Source organism: Oncorhynchus tshawytscha, linkage group LG06, assembly GCF_018296145.1.
Source record: "Oncorhynchus tshawytscha isolate Ot180627B linkage group LG06, Otsh_v2.0, whole genome shotgun sequence".
In the NCBI taxonomy this organism is placed as follows: Eukaryota; Metazoa; Chordata; class Actinopteri; order Salmoniformes; family Salmonidae; genus Oncorhynchus; species Oncorhynchus tshawytscha.
This window is the reverse complement of record NC_056434.1, coordinates 51,633,121-51,652,267: the sequence shown is the minus strand read 5'-3', so window position 1 is coordinate 51,652,267 and position 19,147 is coordinate 51,633,121. Positions and strand designations below refer to the sequence as shown.

General features: G+C 42.2%; 1 long non-coding RNA gene across 1 annotated transcript in view; it reads left to right on the top strand.

Moving 5' to 3' along the window:
* Window positions 1-19,147, top strand: part of LOC112252691 — a 32,723-nt gene that overhangs the window by 11,431 nt on the left and 2,145 nt on the right. Inside the window, exon 2 of the long non-coding RNA XR_002953876.2 lies at window positions 783-891. This is a non-coding gene — a long non-coding RNA (uncharacterized LOC112252691). The remainder of the gene's footprint in view (window positions 1-782; window positions 892-19,147) is intronic.

Sequence of the window (19,147 nt, the reverse complement as noted above, 5' to 3'; positions counted from 1 at the left end):
TTAAACTGTGCTTAGGAGCATTTTTTTACTCTCATGATTAAATTAGGAATAAATAAATGTCATTGTTGTAAAAATGTGTGTGTGCTTTATTTACTATCATCATAAATGAACATATTGAATTACTTTGACATATTTAATTATGTTATATTACTCACATTTCCTTATGGTGGAGAAAACGGGTTACTACTTTACAGAAGCTTGCTTTTTTACCACATTACATATCCTTTTTGCTTCAGATTGGTGATCTTTAGTTTACAGTCATCACCAATACATTAAAATCAATTGCTTTAAACAGATTCATATATTTGGTTTGGTACTGTTTATTTCGTTATACTCGCCTGTCCGTTGCAGGACTAGTTGTTATTGATTTGGACATGCTAAAACTGTGTTTTGACATTGGGCTATTTATCAAAATGTCTTGTCAACAGGAAGCAGCGACAGAATCATTATCAACTTAAGTTTTAGGGATATAAACGTAACATTAATTTCCAATGATATAGATCTTAATCAGGTAAAAACTGCAGAATTATGTCCAAAAACGAGATGTGATTTATTTATTTTGATGATTTACCAAAAATCACCAAAACGAGTTTGCACTGCCCTGTTTGTTCCCTTATCATATAGGCTATTTATATTACAGATGGACTTTTCGATTGGACACTTAACCCATTTTAACCCAGGGCCTTTGTTTCTGGCCTTGCATAAAAACTAGCAATGTAGAACTGAATAAATGAGTGTATGTTCACCATGTAGTATTACCGTGCCTACTTTGTCTCCGACAGGCTGAGAATCCGTCTCTGAAAACAGAGTTCAGGGAGGCCCTCAACTCTGGTGGGTTATAACAACCCTGTTAAAGGCCTGGGCATCAGGGTTCGACGGAGGGCGAATCAGGTACAGTAATATGTGTCTGCGTGTTTTTTGTTGTTATGTCTGTGTGGTTTGTCAAACGGTCACTGCATTCAAGTTTATCCAATGTTCTCCATTGACTGCATGTGTGACACTGGCGGATGTTATTACCAGTCTCTGTGCCAGACTGACTGACTCTGCTACCTAATACCCATGGCCTGTTCAGCAACAGCCCCTACAGCCCAGAGTCTAGACACTTGTGGAGATCTGAGAGGGATTTATGGCTGGTGGTGACATGGTGAGAGCTCCACCTTACCCTCTGAAAGGCTTGGTGGAATGTATTGCTTACACCTGTCCAATCCTCTCAGATCTCCATAAGTGTCTATGAATAGCGGCTAGGGGTGGCTTCTGGGCATCCTCTCAGATCTCCATAAGTGTCTATGAATAGCGGCTAGGGGTGGCTTCTGGGCAGGACCCCCACAACCCTCCGGGTGTGTGGTGGACCTTCTACTGTACATCACGACTTGAGGCATTGGTTGGTTGTTACATTCCATTGCTACATACACACATGGATTTGCACAGGTGTAAGCTGGACACACTCACAGCATTTACATGTCTACTATATTCACACCCTTGATTCATTCCAGCTAGTTAGATGTACAACCACTGACTAAATATAGCCAGGGCATATCTCTAGATAGATACTGTTGTTTTGGCTGTATGGCATCATTGAATAAGATTACCAATGGTTAGTTAGGTAACTAGAATATATGAGTCAGCTAACTACAGTAACAGCAGTTCATTAATAAGTCAATACACACTAAATCTTAAGCAGATGTTTAGAAATCTTACTTTATCTTGGCACAGTGGCATGGTATGGGGAGCTATTAATTGATGAATTAATAGATTCATATAATGGCATTAGAAGGGTGAACTACTTTGAAAGTACAGGAAGTGTTGGCTGTGCACTTAACCAATGACAGGCATTCCACATTTCACCCCAGCCACATGTGAAAATTGAAATATCAAGTGGTGTGTTTTGATTTAATATGCAGTTATATTTTGAAAAATGAATAAACAAGCAGTTCCCGATTGCTCCATTTTAAGTTGGGCAAAAATGATCAAAACATATACAGACCGTAATCTTACCTCAGGAACATGTTGTCCAAGACATAGATTAATTATCTTCACTGACTTAACAGCGTAGACACCAACATGTCGGTCAATTCTCCAGATCAACATTAATTACCATACTTTGGCTGTTGTTCAATCGTGTGCATTATCACACCAGCTCTTTATCACTTGTCTGTCATTCAGGAAAATATTTCCTGAATCAGCTGATGTTGCACTATAATTTCCCCACATAACTAAACAGCAAGACATAATCAACTGTTATGCATAATTATTGAAGAACCCCATTAAAACTTCTTATGGCTGGGGGCAGTATTGGGTAGCTTGGCTGAATAAGGTGCCCAGAGTAAACTGCCTGCTACTCAGTCCCAGTTGCTAATATATGCATATTATTAGTGTATTTGGATAGAAAACACTCTGAAGTTTCTAAAACTGTTTGAATGATGTCTGTGAGTATAACAGAACTCATATGGCAGGCAAAAGTCTGAGACAAAATCTAACCAGGAAGTGAGAAATCTGAGGTTGGTCGTTTTTCAACTCATTCCCTATTGAAGATACAGTGGGATATTGGTCATGTTGCACTTCCTAAGGCTTCCACTAGATGTCAACAGTCTTTAGAACCTAGTTTGATGCTTCTACTGTAAAGTGGAGCAAATGAGAGGGGAATGAGTCCGAGGTCTGGCAGAATGCTTTGAGCTCGTGACGCTCGTTCACGTGAGAGCGAGCTCTGTTCCATCGCAATTCTACAGACAAAGGAATTCTCCGGTTGGAACATTATTGAAGATTTATGTTAAAAACATCCTAAAGATTGATTCTATACATCGTTTGACATGTTTCTACGGACTGTAATGGAACTTTTTGACATTTCACTCCTAGTGAACGCGCTTCGTGACTTTGGATTTGTTTACAAAACACGCTAACAAAAGTAGCTATTTGGACATAAATGATGGACATTATCTAACATAACAAACATTTATTGTGGAATTGGGATTCCTGGGAGTGCATTCTGATGAAGATCATCAAGGTAAGTGAATATTTATAATGCTTTTTCTGACTAATGTTGACTGCACAATATGGCGGATATCTTTTTGGCTTGTTTGGTCTCTGAGCGTCGTACTCAGATTATAGCATGGTTTGCTTTTTCCGTTAAGCTTTTTTGAAATCTGACACAGCGGTAGCATTAAGGAGAAGTGTATCTAAAGTTCCATGCATAACACTTGTATTTTCATAAACATTTATAATGAGTATTTCTGTAAATTGATGTGGCTCTCCGCAAAATCACCGGATGTTTTTGGAACTACTGAACATAACGTGCCAATGTATACTGAGATCCTTTTATATAAATATGAACTTTATCGAACAAAACATGTATGTATTGTTTAACATGAAGTCCTATGAGTGTCATCTGATGAAGATCATCAAAGGTTAGTGATTCATTTTATCTCTTTCAGATTTGTTTGACTCCTTTCTTTGGCTGGAAAAATGGTGTGTTTTTCTGTGACTTGGCTCAGGCCTAACATAATCGTTTGTGGTGCTTTCGCTGTAAAGCCTATTTGAAATCTGACAATGTGGTGGGATTAACAAGAAGTATATCTTTAAAGTGGTGTGAAATACTTCCATGTTTGAGGAATTTTAATTATGGGATTTCTGTTGTTTTGAATTTGGTGCCCTGCACTTTCACTGGCTGTTGTCATATCGATCCCGTTAGCGGAATCTCAGCCCTAAGAAGTTTTAATGACCATATTGATTTTTGGTTTGATTTCATCTTGTTAAAGTTACTATTTCTGTTAAAAACATTTGATTTTGCAATCCATACATTATTTTGGATGTGTGCCCATGAAAACTGTTTTCACTATATAACATGGGGAGATACGAAATATGAGGTTACAGTGCACTTCCGAGATCTCCATACAATGTGAAATTAATTTGTTAAATGCTTAGTATATGATATAATGACAAGCACCAGTATCATTTACATTGACATTTTAGTCATTTAGTAGATGCTCTTATCCAGAGCGACTTACATAAATGTATGGAAAGAAAGGTAGACTCCAAGCCCGAGAAAGGGTTTAAACAGGCTTTGATTCAACTCATTAATTATATTGAATGTATCTGTTTTTATAGCTTAATGTTTTCACATGAAAAAAATATAAATTATTATTAATGACTTTGTAACAGCTTCAAGCAGTTGTTCACTACAAGAAATGCTCACTGGTACCCTAGTTTATAGAAAGACCCATGTACGTACACACACACACACACATACAGATACACATAAGATAGAGGACCCTGCAGCCTACTTACTGTAGTGTGGAGCAGCAACAGTTGAGACTGTGCAAAAATAGGTGGAATTTATTTAACAGATCAAGTCAAAGGTATTTATAAAGCACATTTTACATCAGCAGATGTAGAAGCACGGGGGCTAGGAAAAACTCCCTCGAAAGGCAGTAACCTAGGAAGAAATCTAGAGAGGAACCAGGCACTGAGGGGTGGCCAGTCCTCTTCTGGCTTTGCAGGGTGAAGATTAAAAGAGTACATGGCCATTAAGGCCAGATTGTTCTCCAAGATGTTCAAACGTTCATAGATGACCAGCAGGGTCAAATAATAATCACAGTGGTTGTAGAGGATGCAACAGGTCAGCACCTCAGGAGTAGATGTTAGTTGGCTTTTCATAGCCAAACATTCAGAGGTTGAGACAGCACGTGCGGAACAAAGTAGCACGTTCGGTGAACAGATCAGAGTTCCATAGCTGCAGGCAGAACAGTTGAAACTGATCAGTTGGACTGGGGACAGCCAGGAAACATCAGGCCAGGTAGTTGTGAGGCATGGTCCTAGGGCTCAGGTCCTCCTGGAGGGGAGGGAGAGAGGGAAGTGATGAGAAGACTGTGATCAGAGAAGACTGGATCCAGAGGTTGTATTTACAAAATGTACAAGCAATGAATTTAAAAAAAAAATAATTATAATTGTCAAATATATCATTTTGAAAACTACAAACTTAAATGGTCTTTAGCAGAATAACCTCCACACGAGGACTAAGGCAAGATGCCACAAACAAACTGCAAAATGTCCATAAACTCACACATCTGAGATGAATATGGCAGAGTTATACAAACAGCATGTTGTCTAACAAGCAGCCCTCCATGAATGAGGAGAACGAGGATCCTAAATGGACCTTCTCTAACCTGGCATAAACCCTTCTCACCTTTAAACAGAAATTCTCAATGACAACAGCTGATTAATGAAAACAAAGACATTATTTGCACAAACATTAACGTTTTAGCGTAACAATGAAACACCCTTTAAATGGGATAAACCAAGTACAAATAGTGGTGAGTAGAACAAGTTGGCGATAGAACAAAATAATTACGAATGCTAAATATTTCTAAATAAATGACATTATTACCAGACATTGGCATTTGTGTTCTTTACATGATACAATGCACTGTTTGAGGCAATTAGCGAAACCATAGTTTATTTAGCAAGCAAATGTTTGTACCATACGATCAGTTTGTTCCTGTAGGGAGAAATTGAGGGAAATTTCCAGACATGGCAATGGCTCAAAGGCACATTGTCACACACACTCTATAACCCAGATATCAAGTAGGACCTGACACCACAGATGTAATCAAACAGTTGGTAGATGGGTTTGCCTGTCAGGGCTTCCAGATTCTGCAGAGTCTGAAGGGCAATCAGTCCCCTGGAGAGTAGAAAACACACACACAAGCACACATACACATGGGTTGTAGGGCCAGGACGATATCAGTATTGTGACATTTTTTCCATGGCAAAAATGAAAACACGAAGCAGACCAAACTCTTTGGTCATTTAACACTAGAACCTCCATATACCAATGGCCACTGAAGTTTGATTTTGTAAATAAATAAAAATCAGCCCCGAAAAACAAGTATGTCCTGCTCCTTCTCTGACTTTTTAAGTGTTTATATTTTACACTGCTCATTTGTCAGAATTTTGAAATCAGACACTGAAAAGTAGTTTTTTCACACCTACGGTATTCCCAACTTAACCACCAAGCAGTGTGCTGTAAAACGTTGGTACCCAGCCAGACGCTAATGCGTCTCTCTCTCTCTCTCCTCACTGAATTAATGACAAATGGATGAATGGGTGATAGTTGTGCACTGTACTTCACAATTGAATTTAAATTAGGCCTAACTGAATGGTAAGGAGGTTGATTTCATTTAGAAAGACAATAGTGTAATGAAGAGTTTGTGTTATGCCTATTTATCAGCAGTAAATCATTTGACCGTGCCTTTGGGGTTGATACCATTCTCTTTTATGTTTTACTTTGTAAAAATAAGCTGTTATGGGACTGTTTTTTATTTACTGTAACTGCTACTAATCACATGTATTGTCCAAAACATATCCTTGACTCTATCCAGCGACGCAAATGATGCCAGCCCACTGAATGAAGGACAAATGGATGGAATGGACAGTAATTATGCACCTTACTTCACAATCAAATTTAAATTAGGCCTAACTGAATGATGAGGGCGATGAGGTTGATTTAGTTTAGAACAACAATAGTGTAATGACGAGGTTGTGTTATGCCTATTATTAGGGTTGGTGCTCATGTTAATAATTTCACCGCGCGGCTCGCAGGTTGATAGCATTCTCTTTTACGCTTGACTTTGTAAAAAGAAGCTATAACAGGACTATTTTATTTACTGTAACTACTACTAATCACATTGTATTGTAAGGGAAATGCAGTAGGCCTTCAGAATGATGCAAAACACATCCTTGACTATATCCAAGTTGATGAGCGGGAAACAAACGATGCCAGTCAGCCTACAGAGCCAGCCCATCGAGACTATACCCTCATATTTTTGTTACACATAATAAGAGTTAGCCTATAGACCAGATTGAATGAACAATAATCTGATGAGTGACAATATTGGGCCTATCAGTCATTTACAGATGCGGGGAAAGGAGCATCACTTTATCAAATCCTCCTTCAGAGTCACATGCAGGTAAAACATTTGGATTGCACTTACCTTCGCCAAATGACACTCATAATTCAAGAGGTGCAGCTCTATTTCCAAATGTCAATTGTTACAAGAATATCCGTGCTGTCTATGCATTCAGCACATGACCACTTGCAGAGCAGCATTGTTCTGGCCACTAAGCAAAACTAGTAACATAATAAACGTAGTCCTTCCTTTTCATGGATTTTTGTCTCAATTATAAAAAATATAAAAAATCTGTCTGTGAACACATTGAACAATAGTGCAATGTTGCATACAGCGTTTTTAAGGAGACATATAAAACAGGCGTGCTGAAACTCTTGAGTCCTACTTGGATATACCTGGGCACCCTATTCTGCACTTGGGTATTTTCTGCGCAGACAATTGCCTACTGCTGCTTTCATCCTTCCACTTGACATTTTGTCTTGGATGTTTTTGGACTACTGTCAAACTTGAACTCCACTTGGATGTACTCTTTTGGACTCTCCTGCGGCCCGGTGTAGCGCTTGCCACCCTCCCGGCTTTCCACCGGCCTGTACTGGACACTACTTCCCCTCCAATATGCTTCTCTCCTGGCTATCATACTGGTAACACGGCCTCCATTGCATTGCTGTTTTGATGGGCCCCAGCATTTAATTGCACTGAGTAAATCACCGCTCTCTCCTTGCTGTTGTTATGCTGGCAAGTTTTGTGCCTTGGTTGTGTTCATTGTGGGTCCTAGTGCTGACTGTATTTTAGTCTGTGGTTGCGTTCTGGCCTGTTGCCTATAACTGTGGGGATCCCACAAACTGTGTGATTCAATCTAACTATCACACTGTGTGGATTGATTGACTTTTAGGTTGGAGAGGAATCAGCTATCTTTTTTTCCAACTTTCCACCGCACAGGTAAACTGAACTTTTCCATATTGGCTGCTACCACCTTCAGAGACTACGGTGTACGTTTCATCCCATGTAGGAGATGCACCTGTTTTGGGATAATTGGCCGGACAAATTTCCGGTGTGGAAACTGTCATCTTATTCAGGAATGTATGTCTGAGCTGGACGTCCAGAGTAAACACATTGAGACATTGCATTGTATCCTGGATAGGTCACAATCTGCCTGGTTGTTGTGCCACTGCTTCGTCACTGTGCTGCCACTCTCTGGCTGATTTGCCAGGGTTGCCCTGCAGAGACCTCTCCCTAATGAAGTCACCTCTTGCCTCCCATGCCCTTCACATCCTACCCTGACCTCTCATTGAGGGGTTGTCATGTGTTAAGAGCTGACAGACAGATTAGAGGTGGGGGAGTGGCCATTTTTATTTAAAAAAAAATAGTTTCTCTGTCTCTACTGAAATCCATTTCCCTTGCCCAAACTACAGTCAGATTGTATAGCTATGCACAAATCCCTTGTTGATTTTAAACGTGTGCTTAATGCGGCAAAACAAAATTCATATTGTTCTTTAACCCATGTAAGTATGTTTCACATTAATTACCTCATGTTCTCAAGATGGTTCTCCAATTGAACGTGTTCCCGCATATAAATGCTTAGGCATTTGGATTGATATGGAAGTGATGTTTAAAAAACATATAGATGAGCTGGTTAAGAAGCTAAGATTTAAAATTGGCTTTTTCTACAGAAACAGATTGTGTCTTTCTCTAAGCAGCAGGAAGCAGATTATTCAGTCAACCTTTTTGTATCTGTTCTTGATTATGGTGATAGTATTAATCAAAGTGCAGCTGCTACTGCTTGTAAACCTTTGAATGCCATCTAGCATAGTCACCGTTGTGTTGTTACTGGCGACAGCTTTGATACTCATCACTGTATCCTGTATCAAAAGGTTGGCGGGACTTCGCTAAAGACCCATAGATCTCTACATTACTCCCATTTGTGTTTACAAGGCCCTACTTCATAAACTTCCGTGTTATCTAACTTTGCTATTGAAGTATAGACACCTAAGTCTTAAGGTTCCTAGGGTCTCCACCGAGCTAGGTAAATCTGGTTTTAGTTGTAATGCATCGTATTGATGGAATGAAATTCATCTTGATGTTCTGGTATTGTTCGGGCAAAGTGCAGACTTTCAGCTTTAATTTGAGGGTATTTGCATCCAAATCGGGTGAACAGTGTAGGAATTACAGCACTTTTTATATGTGGTCCCACAAATTTTAGGGGCTCAAAAGTAATTGGACAAACTAACATAATCATAAACTAAATTGTGAGTTTTAATACTTGGTTGCAAATCCTTTGCAGTCAATGACTGGAACCCATAGACATCACCAGATGCCAGGTTTCTTTCATGGTGATGCTCTGCCTTTACTGAAGCTGTCTTCAGTTCCTGCTTGTTCTTGGGGCGTTTTGCCTTCAGTTTTGCCTTCAGCAAGTGAAATGCGCGCTCTATTGGATTCCGGTCAGACGATTGACTTGTCATTACAGAACATTCCACTTCTTTGTCTTAAAAAAGCATTGGGTTACTTTCGCAGTGTGCTTCAGGTCATTGTCCATCTGCGCTGTGAAGCACCGTCCAATGAGTTTTGAAGCTTTTGGCTGAATCTGAGCAGATAATATAGCCCTAAACACTTCAAAATGTATCCTGCTGCTTTTGTCAGCAGTCACATTTTCAATAAAAACAAGGGAACCAGTTCCATTGGCAGCCATACATGCCCACACCATAACACTACCTCCACCATGCATCACAGATGAGGTGGTATGCTTCGATCATGAGCAGTTCCTTCCCTTCTCCATACTCTTCTCTTCCCCTCAATCTGGTACAAGTTTATCTTTGTCTCATCTGTCCACAGGATGTTGTACTAGGACTGTACAGGCTTTTTTAGATGTTGTTTGGCTAACTAATCTGCTCTTCCTGTTTTTGAGGCTTACCAATGGTTAACATCTTGTGGTAAACCGTCTGTATTTACTCTGGTGAAGTCTTCTCTTGACTGTTGACTTTGACACAGATACACCTACCTCCTGTAGGGTGTTCTTGATCTGGCCAACTGTTGTGAAGGGGTTTTCTTCACCAGGGAAAGAATTCTTCTGTCACCCAACACAGTTGTTTTCCGTTGGTCTTCTGGGCCTTTTGGTGTTCCTGAGCTCACCAGTGTGTTCTTTCTTTTTAAGAATGTGCCAAATAGTTGATTTGGCCACACCTAATGTTTTTGCTAATGATTTTTCAGCCTAATGATGTCTTGCTTCACTGGCAGTGACAGCTCTTTGGACTTCATATTGAGGGTTAACAGTAACAGATTCCAAATGCAAATGCCACACTTGAAATGAAATCAACTCTAGACCTTTTATCTGTTTACTTGTAAATTACCTAAATGAGGTATTAACACACACCTGGCCATGGAACAGCTGAGCAGCCAATTGTCCAATTACTTTTGGTGTAAAAAAAAAGGTGCTGTAATGCCTACACCGTTCACCCGATGTGGATGTAAATACCCTCAAATTAAAGCTGGAAGTACTTTCAGCTCATATCCATTAATTAATTACAAATCAAATCAAATCAAATTATTTGTCACATACACATGGTTAGCAGATGTTAATGCGAGTGTAGCGAAATGCTTGTGCTTCTAGTTCCGACAATGCAGTAATAACCAACAAGTAATCTAACTAACAATTTCAAAACTACTGTCTTATACACACAAGTGGAAGGGGATAAAGAATATGTATATAAAGATATATGAATGAGTGATGGTACAGAGCGGCATAGGCAAGATACAGTAGATGGTATTGAGTGCACTATATACATATGAGATGAGTATGTAAACAAAGTGGCATAGTTAAAGTGGCTAGTGATACATGTATTACATAAAGATGCAGTAGATGATATAGAGTACAGTATATACGTATACATATGAGATGAATAATGTAGGGTATGTAAACATTATATTAGGTAGCATTGTTTAAAGTGTCTAGTGATATATTTTACATCATTTCCCATCAATTCCCATTATTAAAGTGGCTGGAGTTGAGTCAGTGTGTTGGCAGCAGCCACTCAATGTTAGTGGTGGCTGTTTAACAGTCTGATGGCCTTGAGATAGAAGCTGTTTTTCAGTCTCTCGGTCCCAGCTTTGATGCACCTGTACTGACCTCGCCTTCTGGATGATAGCGGGGTGAACAGGCAGTGGCTCGGGTGGTTGTTGTCCTTGATGATCTTTATGACCTTCCTGTAACATCGGGTGGTGTAGGTGTCCTGGAGGGCAGGTAGTTTGCCCCCGGTGATGCGTTGTGCAGACCTCACTACCCTCTGGAGAGCCTTACGGTTGTGGGCGGAGCAGTTGCCGTACCAGGCGGTGATACAGCCTGCCAGGATGCTCTCGATTGTGCATCTGTAGAAGTTTGTGAGTGCTTTTGGTGACAAGCCGAATTTCTTCAGCCTCCTGAGGTTGAAGAGGCGCTGCTGCGCCTTCTTCACGATGCTGTCCGTGTGGGTGGACCAATTCAGTTTGTCTGTGATGTGTATGCCGAGGAACTTAAAACTTGCTACCCTCTCCACTACTGTTCCATTGATGTGGATAGGGGGGTGTTCCCTCTGCTGTTTCCTGAAGTCCACAATCAACTCCAATATGCTGTGGAAGACAGCTAAAATCAATAATAACTTGGTCAATGTCCAAATATTTATGGACCTGACTGTACCAGTCAAAAGTTTGGACACATCTACTCATTCAAGGGTTTTTCTTTATTTTTATTTTCTATTTTCTACATTGCATAATAATAGTGAATACATCAAAACTATGAAATAACACATGTAGAATCATGTATTAACCAAAAAAGTGTTATTTTATATATTTTATATAAGATTTTTCAAAGTAGCCACCCTTTGCCTTGATGAAGCTTTGCACACTCTTGGCATTCAACCAGCTTAATAAGGTAGTTATCTGGAATGCATTTCAATTAACAGGTGTGCCTTGTTAAAAGTTCATTTGTTGAATTTCTTTCCTTTTTAATGGGGCGGCAGGGTAGCCTAGTGTTTAGAGAGTTGGACTAGTAACCGGAAGGTTGCAAGGTCAAACCCCCGAGCTGACAAGGTACAAATCTGTCGTTCTGCCCCTGGACAGGCAGTAAACCCACTGTTCCTAGGCCATCATTGAAAATAAGAATTTGTTCTTAACTGACTTGCCTTGTTAAATAAAGGTACAATTTTTTTTTTGCATTTGAGCTGTGTTGTGACAAGATAGGAGTGGTATACAGAAGATTTGGTTCTATTTGGTAATAGAACAAGTCCATATTATGGCAAGAACAGCTCAAATAAGCAAAGATAAATGACAGTCCATCATTACTTTAAGACATGAAGGTCAGTCAATTATTATTATTGTAATTATTGTCAATTATTTGGTTGACAGAACACATTGTATTCTATTATTGTCATGTTCTGACCTTATTTAATTTTTTATGTCTTTATTTTAGTTGGTCAGGGTGTGAGTTGGGGTGGGCGTTCTATGTTGTTTTTCTATGTTTTGTTCTGTTGTTATATTTCTATGTGTTTGGCCTAGTATGGTTCTCAATGGTGTCAGGTGTCAGTCGTTGTCTCTGATTGGGAGCCATATTTAGGTAGCGTGTTTTCTATTGTGTTTTCTGGGTGGTTGTATCCTGTGTTTTCACCATAAGGGACTGTTTCGGTTGTTTGTTTGTACTTTTGTTCAGTGTTCTGTTGATTTTATTAAATATATCATTATGGACACTTACAACGCTGCACATTGGTCTGATCTTTGCTACTCCTCCTCTGAAGAAGAGGAATTCTGTTACAGAACCACCCACCAAAAATGGACCAAGCAGTGTGGTAATGGGCAGCAGAAATCTCAAGACTCATGGACATGGAAGGAGATTTTGGAAGGCAAGGGAATATTGCCGCCCCAAGGCAGAGCTGGAGGCAGCTAAAGCTGAGCGGCGGTGGTATGAGGAGTCTGCACGGCTGGGACAAGAGGCAGCCCCAAAAGTTTATTGGAGGGGATGTGGCTAAGTCAGGTAGGAGACCTGAGCCAACTCCCCGTGCTTACCGTGGAGAGAGGTGGACCGGGCAAGCACTGTGTTATGCCGTGAGGCGCACGGTGTCCCTGGTGTGCAGGCATAGCCCGGTGCATTACAGCGCAGCGCCTCGTATCGGCCGGGCTAGAGTGGACATCGAGCCAGGTGCCATGAAGCCGGCTCAGCGCATCTGATCTCCAGTGCATCTCCTCGGGCCGGGGTACATGGCACCAGCCCTATGCATGGTGTCTCCAGTTCGCCAGCACAGCCCAGTGTGGTCTTTTCCACATCGGCGCACTGGCCTGGCTACGGGTAATATCCAGCCAGGTAGGGCTGTGCAGGCTCGGTGCTCGAGACCTCCAGTGAGCCTCCACGGTCCGGTTTATCCAGTGCCTCCTCCACGCACCAGCCCTCCGGTGGCAGCCAGCCGCACCAGGCTGTCTCCCCGCCTCCCTACAGGTGCTCCCATCCGTCACTCCTGAGCTGCCCGGAGTCTCCCGTCCGTCACTCCTGAGCTGCCCGGAGTCTCCCGTCCGTCACTCCTGAGCTGCCCGGAGTCTCCCGTCCGTCACTCCTGAGCTGCCCGGAGTCTCCCGTCCGTCACTCCGGAGCTGCCCGGAGTCTCCCGTCCGTCACTCCGGAGCTGCCCGGAGTCTCCCGTCCGTCACTCCGGAGCTGCCCGGAGTCTCCCGTCCGTCACTCCGGAGCTGCCCGGAGTCTCCCGTCCGTCACTCCGGAGCTGCCCGGAGTCTCCCGTCCGTCACTCCGGAGCTGCCCGGAGTCTCCCGTCCATTCGGGACCCATTGCTAGGGTCCCCAATCTGGGGTCGGTGGCGAGGGTCGCCACTCCTAAGGTGCCACATAAGTGGGCCGAGACTATGGTGGGGTCCACGTCCCGCTCCAGAGCCGCCACCGCGGTAAATGCCCACCCAGACCCTCCCCTATAGGTTCAGGTTTTGCGGCCGGAGTCCGCGCCTTTGGGGGGTACTGTCACGTTCTGACCTTAGTTCCTTTTTTATGTCTTTATTTTAGTTGGTCAGGGCATAAGTTGGGGTGGGCATTCTATGTTGTTTTTCTATGTTTTGTTCTGTTATATTTCTATGTGTTTGGCCTAGTGTGGTTCTCAATCAGAGGCAGGTGTCAGTCGTTGTCTCTGATTGCGAGCCATATTTATTGTGTTTTGTGGTTGGTTGTGTCCTGTGTTAGTGTTTTCACCATATGGGACTGTTTCGGTTGTTTGTTTGTACTTTTGTTATTTTGTTCAGTGCTCTGTTGATTTCATTAAATATATCATTATGGACACTTACCACGCTGCACATTGGTCTGATCCTTGCTACTCCCCTGAAGAGTTACAATTATTGTGTTATATTATTATATGAACTATTAACATATATAGAAATGCTGTTGCTTATCTTTTTCATTCTTTAGGAACGTTTAGCATGGCTGTAAATGATAGAGAAGCACAAAAAGACCTGGCAACTAACCATGACAAAGAAACATGCAGCGTCTATGCTTCTTGTGACATTTTCAATAACGTGCAGTAGATGTTTTGTTGCTAGGTGGAGTTATGGTCTCGTTGTGCCTACCTATACTTTTATTCCTGTAATCACACGTGTGAATCTGCAAGAAAATCATATTTTAAATGTGTATCAAACCATTTTGAAAATGTGACCCTTATGTCACACGTTGGCCTCTTTATTTATAGAAAGACCCACATTCCTGTTTGTGAGGGCAGCTTGGCCTGCAGTAAGGCAGGGTGGATTAACCTAAACAGAGCAGCTCCTCCCAGTCACTACAATACTTGGCTGAACCCATTTCACACCCATGGGTGACCCAGTTTCTGTCAGTGATGTAAAAATACTTTAAAGTACTAGTTAAGTCTTTTTTTTTGTTTTATCTTTTTTTTTAAATGTTTTTTTTTGTATCTGTACCTTACTATTTTTATTACTTCACTACATTCCTAAAGAAAATAATGTACTTTTTACTGCATACATTATCCCTTACACCTAAAATTACTTACATTTTGAATGCTTGGAAGGACAGGAAAATGGTTGAATTCTGTCACGGTTCCCTCCAGAACTTTCATTATACACACCTGTCCCCTATTCCCACTGATTAGTACTTGTATAAGTGTTCCCTTTGGTTTCCATTGGGCTGTTGATTATTGTTACAATGTCAGTTGGAACGTATGAGTACCTGTGCTGTGTGTTATGGCTTTTGTGCCGTTGTGGATTGCGCAGTTGATTATGGGTCTCGTCCCGTGTGTTAATCATTGTGAGCTTGTTATTTATTCGAGGTACTCCTCGCTCTTTTGTTTGGGTTTCTACCCTGTGTTTTGTTACGTTTGTTTGGTCTTCGTCCCTGTGCCTTTACACGGCATGCTGTAATTTAGGCTTAATAAAAAAATAACTATTACGCATTCCTGCGCCTGTCTCCCGACTCGTTCATGCCAATGTGACAAATTCAAGCACTTATCAAGAGAACATCCCTGGTCATCCCTAATGCTTCTGATCTGGCGGACTCACTAAGCACACGCTTCATTTGTAAATGATGTCTGAGTGTGCCCCTGGCTATCCATAAATAAAAACAACTAGAAAATGGTGCCATCTGGTTTGCTTAATATAAGGAATTTGCAATGATTTTGACTTTTGATACTTCAGTATAATTACAACCAAATACTTTTAGACCTTTAAAAAGTTGTATTTGACTGGGTGACTTTTACTTGAGTCATTTTCTATTAACGTATTGTCACTCCCTGGCCATAGAGGCTTTTTATTCTCTATTTTGGTTAGGCCAGGGTGTGACTAGGGTGGGCATTCTATGTTCTTTTTTTCTGTTTTTGTATTTCGTTTTTGGCCGGGTACGGTTCTCAATCAGGGATAGCTATCTGTCGTTGTCTCTGATTTGAGAACCATACTTAGGTAGCTCTTGCCCACATGGGGTAGATGTTTTGTGTATTGCACCTTGCAGAACTGTTCCGTTGTTTTTCTCTCCAAGTATTCGTATTTATTAAAAGGTATTATGAATACTTACCACGCTGCACCTTGGTCTTCTCCTTCTGACAACAGCCGTTACAGGTATCTTTACTTTTAATAACAATTGGGTACTTTTTCTACCACTGGTTCCTGTACTGGCCTCGGCCCTTAGCCCTGCTCTCTAATCTGTACTCTGCATTGTACGCCAGGCCACAGGTTATAATGGAACATTATGGGGCATGTAGGGCAAATGGATGTCAAATCTTTGGTCTATTTATCCTTTCCTTTTGTACTGTTTTGGGCATGCTCTCAATTCAACAGATCTCTTTTCTTATTTGAGACTTGATTAAAATGGTCTCCAGTTTATACTAGAGTTTTCAAGTAAAAGCCAGAGATTCCAGAGAAAAGGAAATCCCTATAAATCCAACGACATGCAGACTGTAGGCTATCATGTCGTGTTTTGTCTGTCGGTCTAGTCTGTCTAATATTCTAGGATCTTAGGCTAAACCACCACATTGTGGTGCTGTTTACCATAACTCCCTGCCTCTCTTCTCTCCTCAATATCCTGGCCATGTCTCTTTATCACAGTCGAAAGATAACTAATGCTTTCCCCACCAGCAACTCGCAAAGAAGCTGCCGCAGAACTTCCACATCTGACCCAGACATGCTCTCTCTCTCTGTCTGCCTGCCCCTCTGCCCCTATTCCCCTCTTTCATATCCATTTCCTTAAACCTCTCCAGTTGAAAGTAGCCAGTCTAGCCCTTAGCGCTCAGATGGCCGGCCAGTGTGTGTGTGTGAGAGAGACAGCTGGCAAGTGTGTGCTGCAGTCAATGGACAGGGTAATCCCCTTCCACCAGATAGGCTAAGTGAAGTGCACACATTAACATTAAGGACAGACACATCTGGACCACCACATCTGGTGTCGGCTGCCCACTTTGGTCACGCTGGTCTGGGTACACACTGTCATGACAGTTTCGGGACAAGGGTCTCTTTTCTGGGATGGTGGCTGGCAGCAGCGGCCGCCAACCCAGGGGCATCCTCTTTCTCCTCTCCCAAAGAAGGGATTGGGCCCCAAAGGGAGTGGAGCAGGAAGGCAGAAACAGATTTGGGGAATTCCAGCTGGTTTTGGAATTGGGTTGTGTGTTGGATTAGGAAGGAGCTGCTGGGAGTAGATAGGTTTGGTATTTTAGAGCAGGTAGCAGTAGGGGTCTGACAACTAGTGAGAAACGGAGGAAAGGCTACTGGAGAATCAGAGTAACATTTTGTCTCAGGACAAGATGATGCAGGCGTGTCATACGGTGCCTTCAGAAAGTTTTCACACCCCTTGACTTATTTCACATTTTGTCGTGTTACAGCCTGAGTTCCAAATGGATACACAAACAAATAGTCTCGCCTATCTACACACAATAACCCATAATAACAGAGTGGGAATATGTTCATAGACATTTTTGCAAATGTATTGAACATTAAATACAGTAATATCTCATTTACATAAGTCAAGTTAATACATGTTAGAATCACCTTTGGCAGCAATTTACAGATGTGACTCTTTCTGGGTCTTTATGAGCTTTGCACACCTGGATTGTACAACATTTGCACTTTTTTAAATGTATTCTTCAAGTTCTGTCAAGTTGGTTGTTGATCATTGCTAGACAACCATTTTCAAGTCTTGCCATAGATTTCCAAGACGATTTAAGTCCAAACTATAAGTCCAAAATGTCGTCTTGGTAAGCCACTCCAGTTAAGATTTGACTCAGCTTTTCATTTGTAATTAATTTGTAAACATTTCTAAATGTTGTGTGTAGGCCAGAGACAAAAAAATCTAATTGTAATCCATTTTAAATTCAGGCTGTAACACAACTGTCACGCCCTGACCTTAGAGAGCCTTTAAATAAAAGTCAAATGTACGCCTACCACGCTGCACCTTGGTTCAATCCATCTCGAAACGATCGTGACAGAAGATCCCACCACCCACGGACCAAGCAGCATGCCCAGGAGGAGTGGAAAACATCCTAGATGTGGGATCAAATCATGGCAGGAGACAGAAGCCTGCCATGGAAGCAGGCGGAGGCAGTGAAGGAGCAACAGCGACGACACCGAGGTTCGCGGCCACAAGGACAGCCTAATTTCTTTTGGGAGGGGGCACACGGGGGGGTACACGGGGTGGTCAGCAGTGCCAAGGTGTGAACCAGAGACAACCTGGGAGGAGGTAGAGAGGTGGTCAGCCGACCCAGGGAGCGTGCCAGAGCCTGGCTGGGATTCAATAGAACAGTGCGAGGAGGGATACCGGAGAATGGAGTTGGCGTGGAGTATGCAGCAACGTAGGCGTTTGGAGGAGCGTGTCACCAGTCCGGTGCAATCTGTGCCGGTCCCACGCATCAGGTCTCCAGTGCACCTCCCCAGTCCGGTACGTCCTGTGTCTCCTCCTCGTACTCCTGAAGTACGTGTCCCCAGTCCGGTACGTCCTGTGCCTGCTCCCCGCACTCGCCCTGATGTACGCCTCCACAGCCTATTACGTCCTGTTCTACCTCCCCGCACTCGCCCTGAGGTGTGTGTCACCAGTTCGGTGCCACCTGTACCGGTCCCACACATCAGGCCTCCAGTGCGCCTCCTCAGTTCAGGGGTACTGTCACGCCCTGACCTTAGAGCCTTTTTATTTTTCTATTTGGTTAGGTCAGGGTGTGATTTGGGTGGGCATTCTAGTTTTTCTATTTCTTTGTTGGCCGGGTATGGTTCCCAATCAGAGGCAGCTGTCTATCGTTGTCTCTGATTGGGGATCATACTTAGGCAGCCTTTTTTTTACCTTTTAGTTTTGTGGGATCTTGTTTGTGTGTAGTTGCTTTCTGCACTGCATGTAGCTTTACGTTCGTTTTTGTATTTGGATGTTTTTTTGGTGTCATTTAAATAAAAGTCAAATGTACGCCAACCACGCTGCACCTTGGTCCAATCCATCTCTCAACGATCGTGACAACAACAAAATGTGAAAGAAGTTAAGGGTTGTGAATACTTTCTCAATGCACTGTATATTCCATGTGGTCAGGTGATGCTGGTGCTGGAGGAAGCTAGCAGTGATCTGCCTGTGCCTCTCACTATGGTTGATTCATTAGTGGCCATTTTAATCCCAGTCAATGGCTGTGGATGGATCATCCCTGAGTAATGATGCCCATAACGGATTATCCTGCCGGCAATTAGTCTCCCATCCAGCCGCTCTCTTCTCTAAGCCTCAGACCTGGGTTCACTTCAAATACTATTTGAAATCTTTCACATAATTTATTT